We start from the raw sequence: 12,027 nt of genomic DNA on the forward strand, positions 1-12,027 counted from the left end.
GCTAGCAAGGCTTCTTTGTGGTCTTTCTTCAGGAAAACACTTCTGCACAACTCTGCACGGCGTGAGGGATCCGTCCTCCTAAGGGGAAGTCTCTAGCCCTTGTCATTCCTGCAGAAACCTCAGCTTCTACTGTCCAGTAGCAGCTTCTTTGCACCCACAGCTGGCATTTCCTGGGCATCTGCCCATCTCCGACTTGCTTGTGACTCTTGGACTTGGTCCCCTTGTTCCACAGGTACCCTCAACTGGAAATCCATCATTGTTGCATTGCTGGTTTGTGTCTTTCCTGCAGAATTCCCCTATCACGACGTCTATGTCCTTTGGGGAACTTTAGTGCACTTTGCACTCACATTTCAGGGTCTTGGGGTGGGCTATTTTTCTAACCCTCACTGTTTTCTTACAGTCCCAGCGACCCTCTACAAGGTCACATAGGTTTGGGGTCCATTCGTGGTTCGCATTCCACTTTTGGAGTATATGGTTTGTGTTGCCCCTATCCCTATGTGTCCCCATTGCATCCTATTGTAACTATACATTGTTTGCACTGTTTTCTAATACTATACTGCATATTTTTGGTATTGTGTACATATATCTTGTGTATATTTGCTATCCTCATACTGAGGGTACTCACTGAGATACTTTTGGCATATTGTCATAAAAATAAAGTACCTTTATTTTTAGTATATCTGTGTATTGTGTTTTCTTATGATATTGTGCATATGACACTAGTGGTACTGTATGAGCTTCACACGTCTCCTAGTTCAGCCTAAGCTGCTCTGCTAAGCTACCATTATCTATCAGCCTAAGCTGCTAGACACCCTATACACTAATAAGGGATAACGGGGCATGGTGTAAGGTGCAAGTACCCCTAGGTACTCACTACAAGCCAGTCCAGCCTCCTACACCTGCTACTACTACACAGAGCCTCAGTGACACAGTTAGTCACTACAGAGGTACACACATTCAGGTCACAAACTATGAGCGCTGGGGTCCTGGCTATCAGGATCCCAGTGAGACAGGCAAAAACGAACTTACATACATGTAAAAATGGGAATAACATGCCAGGCAAGATGGTACTTTCCTATAGTCACCCAAATGAATACTTTTATTTTTGGTAACACTGAGTATTGTCTTTACTTGTGCATAAGTACTAAGTAACTTTAAGTGGTATTGCATGAGCTTTGCATTTCTCCTAGCTCAGCCTAAGCTGCTCTGCTATAGCTATCTCTATCAGCCTAAGCTGCTAGAACACTACTACATTCACTAACAAGGGATAACTGGACAGGGTGTAAGGTGTAAGTACCCAGGGAACCCACTGCAAATCAGGCCAGCCTCCTACACACCTCTAACCCTTTACACTCACACACCTCTGACCCTGTCCTCTCATACCGCTCACCCTACACAAGTTTCAAATGTATTCAAAATTGCTGTACACCTCAATAAAAGTCAACATTATAAAATTCTATGTTCAAATACCAGCGTTAGATACCTTTATATAGCTGTTTATAAATAATCCGTTAAAATATCTTCGCAAAGCTCTTACACATTAAAAAAGCTTGTTACATACATATTCATTCAACTGAGTCTTAATTAAATTGAAAAATTAATCTGCTCTTGTAATGTTATACTTGGAATGAAGTAGATTTGAAAAGCTTCTTCTTGTATTTGCTGCTAGGTACATAAAGAGTACATGTCTCAAATCTTGAGGTCCTCCCGCATACAGATAGGAGGAGAAAGCATCTGATTTTCCATCTGAGTAGTTTCCGACACGGACTTTCAAAAGTAAATTTCCTAACCGTAGTTGTGATATAAACCTTAACTCGCTGTGCTCCTGAGGTAAGGATAGTTATACCTCGGCCTGCCTATATAGTGCGCCAGTAGGAAAAGTCTTATACATTTTCAATTTAGTGCAATGTTCGCAATCTATAATGTAACTTAATCTTGGGACATTTTTTCATGTATATTTTTTGTTGCTCCAAGAATGGAAGAATTCAATTGTTGCTGTATTTTTAAATTTAAGTAGTCGTTGGGTATGGGGCTTTTTCCTGTTGGCTCTGGCGCCCATGGTTCCCTTGATGGACCACTGGGTGGCACTGGACATCGTAGCATTCAGGAGTCAGATTGGTCTAGCTGCAGCATTGAAAGGTGTTTGACTGGTAAGGCCTGGTTCGGCGCTGGCATAATTGCTTTCATAGGCACCTGCTGCCTTTTCGCCTACAGGGCGTGACGGTAGCAGTCGAGTATTCTTTCTGGCAGCACCGCGGTCACAGGCCTTTCAATTTCGCAGACTTCGGGTGCGGTAGGGATAGGCGAAGCCGTGCGGATGTCAGTCGGCCGAGAGCCCTCCAGCTCTATGAGTTAAAGTCTGTGGAGGGACCTTCCCTTCTCTCACACCTGCTCCATAACTTGGCACCAACTGTGATCGAACTCGCATCAGCACATCAGGAGGGGGACTTGTAGCAAGGTGAACACAATTTTTAACTACCCTATATTGTGTTGAGCAGATTTTATTAACGGCATTTTGAAATACTATACAATTTGAATAACTAGTGTAGCGAATCAATCACAAGATATTGAAAAAATGTCATGTTGTCTGATACACTTATGTTTGATTAAAGTAAAAGATTGTGGATTTTTTGTCAATTGTTAAATAGGCATTCTGCAAACATAAATCGATTTTTTGTAAATGTACAACGAAATTGTTTAAGCGATATAAATTTGTTTTTAAAATTAAAAGGAAGAATGTAATGTTTTGAGACTTCGTGGCTCCAAAGGGATCTCAGTGCTTGCCAAGTAGCAATCTCTCTCTTTTGAGTGCGTTTCTGAAATAAAAATTACAACTTCCTCGTAAAAATATACTGAAATGTGATACAATAATATTTCTGCCGTCGTAATCCTTCGCCCTGTAGAGTGGTGAGCTATTGGTATGAAATCGGCACTCAAATGAAAGTTTGAAATTAGAAAAGCGCACAAATAGCGAAATTAAGCAATAGTGCAAAAGTCACATTTTATAAATATACATATTTTCCTTCTAGCAAAGGCTAGGCATGATTCACAAAATGTATTCAATATAGTGTGAGAAATCGCCCTTGATATGTCGGTAAAGTTTTCACATTTCTAAGGTGCAGTCGTGACTAGTCAGTCCCGTTTATTTTCTTCTTTGAATTTTTGAACTTGTAGTCCTGGTCTTATACTGGGACAAATAAGACTAAGGCCCATATTTATACTTTTTTAGCGCCGCATTTGCGCCGCTGTTTGACGCAAAAGTGAGGCAACTTACAAAATACAATTGAATCTTGTAAGTTTGCGCCGTTTTTGCGCCAAAAAGCGGCACAAATGCGGTGCTAAAAAAGCATAAATACGGGCCTAAAAGTCCCAGAATTTCAAGAACAGAAAGGGGACTACATAGTCACGCATTGTAGAAGGCTGGCCTGGCTTATATTGGGTACCTGATGGTTCTTACACCATGGACCAGGTCAGTTATCCCTCATTAGTAGTGTTCTAGCAGCTTAGGCTGTTGGAGGTAGCTATAGCAGAGCAGTTTAGGCTGAACTAGGAGACATACAAACCTTCTACTATACCACTTATGTCATATAGGTACTATATCACAATAAACACAATACTCAGATTTACTAAAAATAAAGGTACTTTATTTTAGTGATAATGTGCCAAAAATATCTCAGAGGATATACCCCCTTAGGAGGTAAGTAAAATACACAAAATATACACACAAACCAAAATCAGGTAAGTAAAACAGTCAGAAAGAAGTGCAAACTGCAAAATACAATAGGATGCAAGAGGCCTAGGGGCAACACAAACCATATACTAAGAAAGTGGAATGCGAACCACGAATGGACCCCTAGGCTAGTGTAGTGTGTAGAGGGTCACTGGGAGTGTAAGAAAACACTAAGGGTGTCCAAGATACCCCACCCCAAGACCCTGGAAAGTAGGAGTAAAGTACTACTATTTCCCCAGAAACACACTAAACTTGTGATAGAGGATTCTGCAAAGACCACAACAGACTGCAAAACACTGAAGATGGGTTTCTGGAACTGAGGACCTGCAAAGGAAGGGAGCCAAGTCCAAGAGTCATGAAAGTGTCCGGGGGGGGGAGGGGGGGCAGGAGCCCACTAAACCCCGGATGAAGATGCAAAATGGCTGCCTCCAGATGGATGAAGCTGAAGAATCTGCAACAACGAAAGGTGGTAGGAACTTCTCCTTTGTGCAGAAGATGTCCCACGGAGTGCTGGAGGATGCAGAGTTGTTTCTTTGGAGAAAGACCGCAAACAAGCCATGCTAGCTGCAAGAGTCATGGTAAAGGGAAAAGGGTGCTTCCCAGGCCCAGGAAGGACCAGGATGTCGCCACTTGGGAGAGGAGACAGAGGGGGCCCTCAGCAACGTAGAGAGCCCACGCACAAGAAGGCAGCATCCGCAGAAGTCCTTGAACACGGGCTCAAGAAGACTGAGCATGGCGGTCGTCTCAACACTACAAAGGAGGGTCCCACGAAGCCGGAGGTACACTCAGGGAGTTGAGCAATGCAGGACGAAGTGATGGGGACCTGGGCTTGGTGGTGCATGAGGGATTCCTTGGAAAAGTGCACAGGAGCCCTAACAGCTGCAGTGCACGTGGTGCACAGGATTACTGTCTGGGAAGGGAAGGCAATGACTTACCTCCTCCAAATTTGGACAGTTGGACCACTGGACCGTCTGGGTCACGTGAGTCCACCACCTGTGTTCCAGAGGCCACGCTCGTCAGGATGAGGGGGGGTCCCAGAGTACCGGTGACGCTGAAGATTGGTGCCTGCTGGAGCAAGGGGAAGATTCCGTCAACCCACTGGAGATTTCTTTGTGGCTTCCAGTGCAGGATGAAGGCAGGCAGCCCCCAAAGCATGCACCACCAGGAAACAGTCGAGAAAGCTCGCAGGATTAGGCGCTACAATGTCGCTGGTAGTCTTCTTGCTACTTTGTTGCAGTTTTGCAGGCGTCCGGGAGCAGTCAGCAGTCGATTCTTGGCAGAAGTCGAAGAGAGACGTGCAGAGGAACTCTGGTGAATTCTTGCATGTCGTTATCTGAGGAAAAGCCCACTGGAGAGACCTTAAATAGCCCTCAGAGGAGGAATGGCCACTGAGTCAGGTAAGCACTTATCAGCAGGAGTCTCTGACGTCACCTGCTCCCACTGGCCACTCAGAGGCCTCCAGTGTGCCCTCACACCTCTGGATTCAAGATGACAGAGGTCAGCGACACACTGGAGGAGCTCAGGGCACCACCCCTGGGGTGGTGACAGACAGGGGAGTGGTCACTCCCCTTTCCTTTGTCCATTTTCGTGCCAGAGCAGGGACTGGGGGTTCCCTGAACCGGTGTATACTGGCCTATGCAAGGAGGGCACCATCTGTGCCCTTCAAAGCATTTCCAGAGGCTGGGGGAGGCTACTCCTCCCCATCCCTTAACACCTATTTCCAAAGGGAGAGTGTGTAACACCCTCTCTCAGAGGAAATTCTTTGTTCTGCCTTCCTGGGACTGGACTGCCCAGACCTCAGGAGGGCAGAACCCTGTCCTTGGGTTGGCAGCAGCGGTAGCTGCAGAGAGAACCCCAGAAAGCTGGTTTGGCAGTACACAGAGTCCATAGTGGAGCCCCGGGTATGCATGGGATTGGCAATCCAAATCCGGATTTGGCATGGGGGGGAAATTCCATGATCTTAGACATGTTACATGGCCATATTCGGAGTTACCATTGTGAAGCTACATATAGGTATTAACCTATATGTAGTGCACGCATGTAATGGTGTCCACGCACTCACAAATTCCGGGGAAATTGCCTTGAACTATGTGATGGCACCTTTGCTACTGCAAGGGTGCCCTCACACTTAGTAACTTTGCACCTAACCTTTATTAAGTGAGGGTTAGACATATAGGTGACTTACAAGTTACTTAAGTGCAGAGTGTAGGAGGCTGGCCTGGCTTGCAGTGGGTACCAAAGGTACTTACACCTTGTGCCAGGTCCAGTTATCCCTTATTAGTAGAATAGAGGTGTTTCTAGCAGCTTACGCTGATAGAAGGTAGCTATGGCAAAGCAGCTTAGGCTGAACTAGGAGACATGCAAAGCTCCTACTATACCACTTAAATCATAGGCACAATATCATAAGAAAACACAATACACAGAGTTACTAAAAATAAAGGTACTTTATTTTTATGACAATATGCCACACGTATCTCAGTGACTACCCTCAGTAAGAAGGTAAGTAATACACACAAGTTATATATACACAAACCAAAATCAGGTAAGTAAGAGTCAGAAAAGTAATGCAAACAGTGTAGAATTACAATAGGTTGCAATAGGCAAGCATAGGTATAGGGGCAACACAAACCATATACTCCAAAAGTGGAATGCGAATCACAAATGGACCCCAGACTTATGTGAGCTTGTAGAAGGGTCACTGGGACTGTAAGAAAACAGTCAGGGTGTCCAAGATACCCCACCCCAAGACCCCGAAAAGTAGGAGTAAAGGACACCTACTACCCCAAGAGGGCACAATAGTCTTGATAGGGGGATTCTGCAAGAACAACAAACACCAGCAGTGCACTGAAAATGGATTCCTGGACCTGAGGACCTGCAAAGCAAGGGGACTAAGTCCAATAGTCGCTACCGTGTCCAGGGGGGGCAGCAGCCCAGAAAACCCCTGATGAAGGTGCAAGTAAGCTTCCTCCGGATGGAAGAAGCTTGGAGTTCTGCAAGAAAGAAGAGGACTAGGAACTTCTTCTTTAGAGGAAAGATGTCCCACGTCGTGTTGAAGCTTGCAGAGGTGTTCCCACACAGAAATACCACAAACAAGCCTTGCCAGCTGCAAGGGTCGTGGTAGAGGTTTTTGGGTGCTGCTGAGGACCAGGAAGGACCAGAATGTCGCCTTTTGGAGGAGGAGACAGAGGGGGGCACTCAGCAACTCAGAGAGCCCTCTCAAAAGTAGGCAGCACCCGCAGATGTACCCCAACAGGCACTTAGAAGATTAGTGAACCAGAGCCCATGCAAAGTTACAAAGGAGGGTCCCACGACGTCAGGGGCCAACTCAGCGGGTTGTGCACTGCAGAACAGAGTGCTGGGGACCCAGGCTAGGCTATGCATGAAGGAAATCCTGGAAGAGTGCAAAGGAGCCGGAGCAGCTGCAAATCATGCAGTACACAGGTTTGCAGTCTAGCGTGGGGAGGCAAGGACTTACCTCCACCAAACTTGGACTGAAGAGTCACTGGACTGTGGGAGTCACTTGGACAGAGTTGCTGTGTTCCAGGGACCACGCTCGTCAGGATGAGAGGGAGCTTAGAGGACCGGTGATGCAATCTTTTGGTGCCTGCGTTAGCAGGGGAAAGATTCCGTTGACCCACGGGAGATTTCTTCGGAGCTTCTGGTGCAGGGTGAAGGCAGGCTACCCGCAGAGCATGCACCACCTGGAAACAGTCGAGAAAGCCAGCAGGATTAGGGGCTACAATGTTGCTGGTAGTCGTCTTGCTACTTTGTTGCGGTTTTGCAGGCGTCCTGGAGCAGTCAGCGGTAGATCCTTGGTCAAAGTCGAAGAGGGAGATGCAGAGGAACTCTGGTGAGCTCTTGCATTCGTTATCTGAAGAATTCCCCAAAGCAGAGACCCTAAATAGCCAGAAAAGGAGGTTTGGCTACCAAGTTAGTAGGATTGGTTACCAAGAGAGGTAAGAGCCTATCAGAAGGAGCCTCTGACGTCACCTGCTGGCACTGGCCACTCAGAGCAGTCCAGTCTGCCCCCAACACCTCTGTTTCCAAGATGGCAGAGGTCTGGGACACACTGGAGGAGCTCTGGGCACCTCCCCTGGGAGGTACTGGTCAGGGGAGTGGTCACTTCCCTTTCCTTTGTCCAATTTCGCACCAGAGCAGGGCTGGGGGATCACTGAACCGGTGTAGACTGGCTTATGCAGAGATGGGCAACATCTGTGCCCATCAAAGCATTTCCAGAGGCTGGGGGAGGCTACCCCTCCCCAGCCCTTCACACCTATTTCCAAAGGGAGAGGGTGTAACACCCTCTCTCAGAGGAAATCCTTTGTTCTGCCTTCCTGAGCCACGGCTGCCTGGACCCCAGGAGGGCAGAAACCTGTCTGAGGGGTTGGCAGCAGCAGTAGCTGCAGTGGAGACCCCGGAAAGGCAGTCTAGCAGTACCCGGGTTCTGTGCTAGAGACCCGGGGGATCATGGAATTGTCCCCCCAATACCAGAATAGTTTTGCGGGGACAATTCCATGATCTTAGACATGTTACATGGCCATGTTCTGAGTTACCATTGTGAGGCTATACATAGGTAGTGACCTATGTATAGTGCACGCGTGTAATGGTGTCCCCGCACTCAGAAAGTCCGGGGAATTTGCTCTGAACGATGTGGGGGCACATTGGCTAGTGCCAGGGTGCCCACACACTAAGTAACTTTGCACCCAACCTTCACCAGGTGAATGTTAGACATATAGGTGACTTATAAGTTACTTATGTGCAGTGGTAAATGGCCGTGAAATTACATGGACGTTATTTCACTCAGGCTGCACTGGCAGGCCTGTGTAAGAATTGTCAGAGCTCCCTATGGGTGGCACATGAAATGCTGAAGCCCATAGGGATCTCCTGGAACCCCAATACCCTGGGTACCTCAGTACCATACACAAGGGAATGATATGGGTGTACCAGTATGCCAATGTGAATTGGTAAATTTAGTCACTATCCTGTTAGTGACAAATTTGGAAAGCAGAGAGAGCATAACCACTGAGGTTCTGGTTAGCAGAGCACCAGTGAGACAGTTAGGCACCACACAGGGAACACATACAGGGCACATACTTATGAGCACTGGCGCCCTACCTGGCAGGGTCCCAGTGACACATAGACTAAAACAACATATATACAGTGACATATGGGGGTAACATGCCAGGCAAGATGGTACTTTCCTGCACAACAGAAGTAATAAGTAACATAAATTAATAAATGGTAATCAGATCTATCCATAGAGACAAGAAAACTAGGTGACAGAGCCCCACTCTGTAACACATTGCCCTCAAATTATAGCAAAACTCCAAGTGACAATCCGTTAGAGTAAATGAACATCATCCAAACAGAATCCAAAGTCACCAATAGTGCGAAAACCAATAATTACCAATAACAAATTGAAAAAACCCACTATGTTGTTATTAATGAGTGTATCAGAAAACTTGTTTACTGTCACGCTGTAAATAGGAGACAGAACCAAAGCCAAAATAACTTCCTGCCACACTAAGCATATTCAAAATACCTCAATAAGAAGTGTTTCTTAAATTAGTAATGAGTAGAGACTTCCAATCACTTTCAGTTTCCCCGGAATCACCCAATCACTTTCCGAAGAAAAAGCCGCTCCAAAAGCAGCAAGCCACTGTAAGGTAAAACTGGTATAAATAATTGCATATATGACTCGAGACAAAATAATTCCAAAATATTCTTAGTCTCCCAACTGCCTCGTGAGAGTTAAGTATCTTGTCACATTTAAGGTATTCATTTACCTTTAAAGGCTTATCTGTAATCAACCAAAATCGCCCGCTTTGAAGATCACTCTTCCAGGAACACGTTACGAGCAGGCTCAACAACGCTGTAAGCGTCGCGCCCGTGTGCCCTGATATAAATATCCGAGGCAAGACCAAAAGAGACGGACTGCTTCGATTTGTCCTCAAACAGAAATAATAGAAAGAGGACTGAGCCAAGCTAACGTGAAAGTATACATTTACCCACTCTACAATGGAAATAGAAAGAGGACCAAACCGGTCCCGCGTGACAACAATAATATATTTCTCCACTATACTAGTTACCATAAGTAAAGCTAAACTCTAATATTACTTAACATAGCACTCATCACTTCAGCTCTCCCAAATTAGAGCGTGTCAGTAAAGGTGATTTCATACCATAACTGACCCGAAAAAACAAATGTACAGATTGGCCCCAGTGAAAAGAGAAAATAGAAATGTGCACACATTTCCCATATTCATTCAAACCTATAGTAAACATGATATAATACATTATGAAAAGTACTTGGACCCATTATAATGTTTGATCAATTAAACACATTTCCGTGATTGTCTGTTTACAATATGGTTTAATGTTTAATAACTGCACAGTATAGAGAATAAGAATTGCTAAAATAATCATTTGGTAGACGAGATTAGACCAACGAGTGCCTCAATAATGTCGTACTGTGTAAGAATTGTCAGAGCTCCCTATGGGTGGCAAAAGAAATGCTGCAGCCCATAGGGATCTCCTGGAACCCCAATACCCTGGGTACCTCAGTACCATATACAAGGGAGTTATATGGGTGTACCAGTATGCCAATGTGAATTGGTAAATTTAGTCACTAGCCTGCAGTGACAAATTTGGAAAGCAGAGAGAGCATAAACACTGAGGTTCTGGTTAGCAGAGCTGCAGTGATACAGTTAGGCACCACACAGGGAACACATACAGGGCACATACTATTAGCACTGGGCCCCTGCCTGGCAGGTTCCCAGTGACACAAGGGCTAAAACAACATACATACAGTGAAATATGGGGGTAATATGCCAGGCAAGATGGTACTTTCCTACACAGGGTAAAATGGCTTTGAAGTAACGTGTGTGTTATTTCACTCAGGCTGCAGTGGCAGTCCTGTGTAATATTTGTCTGAGCTCCCTATGGGTGGCAAAAAAACTGCTGCAGCCCATAGGGATCTCCTGGAACCCCAATACCCTAGGTACCTAGGTACCATATACTAGGGAATTATAAGGGTGTTCCAGTGTGCCAATTAGAATTGGTAAAAATTGTCACTAGCCTATAGTCACAATTTTAAAGGCAGAGAGAGCATAAGCACTGAGGTTCTGGTTAGCAGAGCCTCAGTGACACAGTTAGTCACTACAGAGGCACACATATTCAGGTCACAAACTATGAGCGCTGGGGTCCTGGCTATCAGGATCCCAGTGAGACAGGCAAAAACAAACTTACATACATATAAAAATGGGAGTAACATGCCAGGCAAGATGGTACTTTCCTACAGTCACCCAAATAAATACTTTTATTTTTGGTAACACTGAGTATTGTCTTTACTTGTGCATAGGTACTATGTAACTATAAGTGGTATTGCATGAGCTTTGCATGTCTCTTAGTTCAGCCTAAGCTGCTCTGCTATAGCTACCTCTATCAGCCTAAGCTGCTAGAACTCGACTACATTCACTAACAAGGGATAACTGGACCTGGTGTAAGGTGTAAGTACCCAGGGTACCCACTGCAAACCAGGCCAGCCTCCTACACACCTCTAACCCTTTACACTCACACACCTCTGACCCTGTCCTCTCATACCGCTCACCCTAAACAAGTTTCAAATGTATTCAAAATTGCTGTACACCTCAATAAAAGTCAACATTATAAAATTCAATGTTCAAATACCAGTGTTAGATACCTTTATATAGCTGTTTATAAAGAATCTGTTAAAATATCTTCGCAAAGCTCTTACACATTAAAAAAGCTTATTACATACATATTCATTCAACTGAGTCTTAATTAAATTGAAAAATGAATCTGCTCTTGTAATGTTATACTTGGAATGAAGTAGATTTGAAAAGCTTCTTCTTGTATTTGCTGCTAGGTACATAAAGAGTACATGTCTCAAATCTTGAGGTCCTCCCGCATAAAGATAGGAGGAGAAAGCATCTGATTTTCCATCTGAGTAGTTTCCGACACGGACTTTCAAAAGTAAATTGCCTAACTGTAGTGTTAATATAAACCTTAACTCGCTGTGCTCCTGAGGTAAGGATAGTTATACCTCGGCCTGCCTATATAGTGCGCCAATAGGAAAAGTCTTACACATTTTCAATTTAGTGCAATGTTCGCAATCTATAATGTACTTAATCTCGGGACATTTTTTCATGTATAGTTTTAATTGCTCCAAGAATGGTAGAATTCAATTGTTGCTGTATTTTTAAACTTAATTAGTCGTTGGGTATGGGGCTTTTTCCTGTTGGCTCTGGTGCCCATGGTTCCCTTGATGGACCACT

At 44.9% G+C, this 12,027-nt stretch overlaps 1 protein-coding gene across 1 annotated transcript in view; it reads left to right on the top strand.

Annotated features, from left to right (window-relative positions):
- The first annotated feature begins 2,217 nt into the window (after positions 1 to 2,217).
- Positions 2,218 to 12,027, top strand: part of LOC138285243 (NXPE family member 4-like) — an 859,879-nt gene continuing 850,069 nt past the window's right edge. The window contains exon 1 of the mRNA XM_069224936.1: positions 2,218 to 2,458. The gene's annotated coding sequence lies outside the window, so the exon portion shown is untranslated. The remainder of the gene's footprint in view (positions 2,459 to 12,027) is intronic.

The sequence above is a fragment of the Pleurodeles waltl genome, chromosome 3_1, assembly GCF_031143425.1.
Source record: "Pleurodeles waltl isolate 20211129_DDA chromosome 3_1, aPleWal1.hap1.20221129, whole genome shotgun sequence".
Taxonomy (NCBI): Eukaryota; Metazoa; Chordata; class Amphibia; order Caudata; family Salamandridae; genus Pleurodeles; species Pleurodeles waltl.